The 5,122-nt window shown below is 53.6% G+C and overlaps 1 protein-coding gene across 1 annotated transcript in view; it reads right to left on the bottom strand.

Moving 5' to 3' along the window:
- The window catches only part of LOC102380544 (NACHT, LRR and PYD domains-containing protein 3-like), a 5,961-nt gene extending 3,486 nt beyond the window's left edge, over window positions 1-2,475 (bottom strand). Inside the window, exons 1-2 of the mRNA XM_025195686.1 lie at window positions 2,348-2,475; window positions 310-348 (exon numbers count right to left, since the gene is read on the bottom strand). The gene's annotated coding sequence lies outside the window, so the exon portion shown is untranslated. The remainder of the gene's footprint in view (window positions 1-309; window positions 349-2,347) is intronic.
- Window positions 2,476-5,122: the final 2,647 nt, after the last annotated feature.

The following is a 5,122-nucleotide window of genomic DNA, read 5'->3' as shown; positions in this document are numbered from 1 at the left end:
AAGCCCGCCCTCCGTAGTGTTGGGGGGGGGGGGGGGGGGGGGGTACAGTGGGGCACGTGGCCTCCCTGAGATTGGCCAATGCCAACTCTGGCTTCTGTGGGCAGTCACCGCTCACCACCCCGTTGCCAACACCGCCGATGATGCTGCCCAAAAATTATGCCCCCTCAGTCTCAGGAGGCATCAGTCGTTCATGGCCTGACATGAGCTCTCTGTTATTTCAGGAGCAAACCAAGCAACTGGCAGATCTAGTCCAGCTTTGGCAGTCAATGATAACTGCTTGACACCAGTTTGTTGGTCTGTGACGTATACCTTTTTTTGATCTTCCACAGCTTTGCCCATGACCTGGAGCTGCAAAAAGAATTGCACACAGATGTCAGTGTTGCCGAACAGCCAACGTGCGGCCCTCGGGACAGGAAGGTGGAACGAGTTGGTCATTGTGGGTTCTGCAGTGCAATGAAACAGAAAACATCACCTCCCCCAAGGCTCAGGCAGACAGAGAACATCTTTGGAGACAGGAGTACAACACGCTCTGCTCACAGGGGCTGCCCCAGGAATACTGTCTTTTTTACCATAATGGGGCCTGACCCTGAAAGCTGCTTTGCTCAGACAGATGAGGCAGGGTTCTCACAAGTGCTCAGCACATGAGGGGCAGAAAGTGCCCTTTAAACATCCAGCCCTTATTTAGGCCAGGAGGAGATGTGCATTTGATGTGCTCCAAATCACAGAGTGCTTCAAATTCAGTGCTGTGCAGAGGTGCAGCCACCCAGAACCAGCCAGCATCACTGGGCTATCTGCCCAGGGCTGGGGCTGCAGCTGGGGCCACGGGGCTGAACCAAGTTGGCCTGTAGGTGCTGCTGAAGACAGAGGGGTAGCACAGGCTGGGGCTACAGGGGCTGCATGGCCAGATTGCTCCCGGCACCCAAGCCCAGCAGAGCTGTCATGCAGCTGCAGCCAGCCGGGAAGGGCCCCGTGGTGCCAGCCCATGGGGCAGGGCCTTTCCCAGCCCGCTGCAGCTGCATGACAACCTGGCCCGGCAGCACAGGTGGGGGCTGGATGGGGAGTGGGCTTCCCAGGCCAGCTCAGAGGCACCAACAGGCCCTGAGCCCAGCAGCCACTGCCACAGCCCCTGGATTGAGCAGCAGAGCTGCAGGTGCACAACCAGCTGCGGGCTGGCCAGGGGCCCATGGGCCTATTCTGCACCCCCTCACCTCCAGGTGCTGTTACCGCAGCCACACTGTGCTGCTTAGAGGGCAGGGGCGGGGGGGAGTTTCAGCTTCGTGGCTTTTGCCCCACATGTGGAGCTCTGGCTCCAGCATCCAGATGCCTTGGAAGGAGGAAGTTGTCTGGGTGGAAGGCATCCGGGAGCTGCAGCCAGAGCTCTATGTGTGGGACAGAAGCTGCCGGGCCTGGCAGGGCTGCTTTTCTCCTGTCACGTCCAGTTGCAGCTCCTGCTCCTGCCACGTCACGCAGCACCACTCAGGGTGGAGGGAGCTTCCTTCAGGCCAGCGGCCGCTCCGCCCACCCTGCATGATGACCAGCCCCTGCTGTCAGAGCACATGGAAAGCATCTGGGAGCTGGAGTGCTGAGCTGAAGCCACCGGGCTGAAGGCAGCTCCCCCCGCCCCGAGCAGTGCTGCACAGTTGGGACAGGAGCAGGAGTTGCAGCTGGACGTGATGGGGAACAAAAGACAGCCCTGCCAGGCCAAGCCAGATTCCCCTCACCTCCAGTGACTCCTCCCCCTCCCACTCTTGCCACTGCTGTGCCACTTCGGGCGGCAGCAGAGGGGAGCGGGGGGAGCTTCTGTCCAGTGGGTACCGCTCTGTTCCCTTTGCTCAGGGGGCCATGCATCTATCCACAGCCCCAGCCCTGCTCAGGCTAGAGAACAGAGGGGCGGAGCCAGCTCAGCTCAGCCCAGCCCAGCCCCGGGCTGGGATGCTGGAGGACTCTGGTTTAACTTAAACCAGGAAGGGGTCTGCAACAGAAGTTGTATAAACCGGTTTGACGCAAATCAGATAAGTCTGATACTACTTTCAACCAGGTTTATTTTAAACCAGTTTCACCATTTTGAAACTGGTTTATGTGCACTGAACTTATGTTCTCTTACAGCTTTAAACTAGTTTCTGATCACTTAAACCAGTTTATGTGTAACTTCTGTCCCTAGCCCAGGAGGCCAGGCCTCACCTCTTCTGCAGTTTCCAGTGAATCACTCTGGCCTCACCCTGGGTTTTGGCTTCTTTAGTTGCTGCCAGTTTGCTGTTGCTCCTACTACAGCTGTTGTGGACAGGGATATTTAAATCAAGAAATACCCCATGGGAGGCAGAGGCCACATTAGCTTTGAACTCCTTACCTCTCTCCTTTTCCTCCTGGAGTTTCCCAGCCAAGTCCCTCCGATTGATCTTTTTGAAGATTTCAATAGTTGCATCCACTGCTCTCTCCTCACCATAGTGTTCTCTCAGGAGATCTGCAACATCTATATAGCCAGCCTCGTCCAGCTTACTACGGCGAACTGGGGATTTGTCATCAAATTCCAACATGTGTAACTGGTATCTAAATTCTTTAAGATTCTCCTTTGTGAGACCCTGCAGATGTGGAAGGATGTCAAGTTTTCTTTTTTGTCTGTCCATCATCACCTATTAGGACCTGTCTGAAAGTGAAAAAATAATGAGTTAGAAGAGTCGGCTATGGATACTATGAAGTTGCAATTACATGATCAAGTGCACCCTTCTTGTTACCCTTCACATTCTTTGCTAGCTACAACTCCAGTCGTGCTTTGGCCTTCCTGACTTCATCCCTGCATGCCTGAACAATGCTCTTATATTCTTCCCTAGTTATTTGTCCAAGTTTCCTCTTCTTATAAGCTTTCTTTTTGTGATATAGTATACTTAACAGTTCCCTGCTAAGCCAAGCTGGTCTTCTGCCATACGTGCTAGTCTTCCTGTGCATTGGGATGGTTCATTCCTGCACTCTCAGTAAGGCTTCTTAAAGTACAGCCAGCTCTCCTGTACTTCTCTCCCCCTCAGTCTGGCTTCCCAAGTGATCCTGCCCATGAGTTACCTGAGATAGTCCAAGTCTGCTTTTCTGAAGTTCAGGGTCCATACTCTGCTGCTTTCCATGCTTCCTTTCCTCAGGATCCTGAACTCAGTCATCTCATGGTCACTGCTGCCCAAGTTGCCATCCACTCCTACATCCCCCACCAATCTTCCCTGTTTGTGAGCAGTAGGTCAAGAAGAGCACAGCTCCTAACTGGCCACTCCAGCACCTGCATCAGAAAGTTGTCCCCAACACTCTCCAAAAACTTCCTGGATTGCCCGCATACTTCTGTATTGCCCTCCCAGCAGACATCAGGGTGATTAAAGTCCCCCATGAGAACCAGGGCCTGTGTGGGAAACTTGCACTAGCTGTTTGAAGAAAGCCTCATCATCCACCACTTCCTCCTGGTCTGATGGTCTATAGCAAACCTGCACCACATCATCACCCTTGTTGCTCTCCCCTCTGACCCTAACCCAGAGACTCTCAACAGGTCTCTCTCCAGTTTCATACTGGGGGTCTGAGAAATCAAACCAATCTTTTACATACTGTTCAACTCCTCCTCCTCTTCTCCCCTGCCTGTCCTTCTTGCACAGTTTGTACCATCTATGACAGTGCTCCAGTCATGTGAGCTCCCACCAAGTCTCTGTTGTTCCAATCATGTCATAGCTCCATGACTGAGTGAGGATTTCCAGTTCCTCCTGTTTGCTTCCTAGGCTCTGTGCATTTGTGTACAGGCACCTGAGGTAACAAGTTGATTGCCCTGATTTCTCAGGAAGTATGAGAGCACCTCCCCTCTTGCTCCCTCCTGTTTGCTCTTCCTCCAGGTCTCCCACTTCCCCACTTGCCTTAGGACTTAGGTTCACCAGGGGATGGAGACCAAGTTTAAAGCCCTTCTCTCTAGGTTAGCAAGCCTGTCTGTGAAGATGCTCTTCCCTCTCTATCAGATGGATCCTATCTCTTCCCAGCAATCCTTCTTCTTGGAAGAACATCCCGTGGCCAAAGAAGCCAAAACCCTGCTGGCAACACCACCTGTGCAGCCAGGTGTTGATCTGCAGGATGTGCCTACTCCTGCCCAGGCCCTTTCCCTTGACTGCAGGGATCAACGAGAACACAGCCTGAGTCCCAGACCCCTTCATCCAGATCCCTGTAGTCACTTTTGATATGCTCTGGGTCTCCCATGGCGGTATCATTGGTGCCCACATGGATGAGCAGCATGGCGTAGTAGTCAAAGGGCCAGATGAGCCTCCATGACATTTTGGATCTGGGCTCTGGGCAAGCAGACCTCCTGAGACAACAGGTCAGATCAGCAGATGGTTCCCTCCGTCCCCCACAGAAGGAGTCTCCAACTACCACCAGCCATAGCTTCTTCTTGGTGGTGGCCATCTCAATCCTTCCCACCTTGGTGAGGCCTGGCCTGTCCTCCTCCATCAATGGAACATGCTCCTGCCTCTCTGCTGACAGGGCTTCATATCTGCTCTCCAGACAAACCACTGCAGGTGGAGGTGAAGATCTATGCATGCTGCCAGAAGTCATAAGTCTCCAGCTTCCACCCTCTTGGGTGTCCATGTCCTCTCTTTTCTCTAGCCATTTCTTCCTCTGCAGTCCCAGAGGTCTCCTCCAGCATCAAATCAATGAACTCCTCATGGTGGAGGATGCTTCAGAGCCTCACCACCTCCTGTAGCTCTGTTGCCTGTTACCTGAGAGACACCACCAGAAGGCAACGCTCACCCCCCTAGCCAGGCTCTTACTGGAAGGAACCTGCAAGCCACAGTCCACACAACACCAAACCTGGACCTGGGTGGAAGTGCTGATGGTGAGCAGTCCTGCCTGGACAGAAACCTCCCAGGTGAAAGCAGAGGCAGTAACAGCGGCAACATAGATTCATAGATTCATAGATGTTCGGGTCGGAAGGGACCTCAATAGATCATCAAGTCCGACCCCCTGCATAGGCAGGAAAGAGGGCTGGGGTTAGATGACCCCAGCCAGATGCCTATCCAACCTCCTCTTGAAGACCCCCAGTGTAGGGGAGAGCACCACCTCCCTTGGGAGCCCATTCCAGACTTTGGCCACTCTAACTGTGAAGAAGTTCTTC

Source organism: Alligator sinensis, unplaced genomic scaffold, assembly GCF_000455745.1.
Source record: "Alligator sinensis unplaced genomic scaffold, ASM45574v1 scaffold2521_1, whole genome shotgun sequence".
Taxonomy (NCBI): Eukaryota; Metazoa; Chordata; order Crocodylia; family Alligatoridae; genus Alligator; species Alligator sinensis.
Note: the sequence above shows the minus strand (reverse complement) of the source record. Positions and strands in the feature narration are given on the sequence as shown.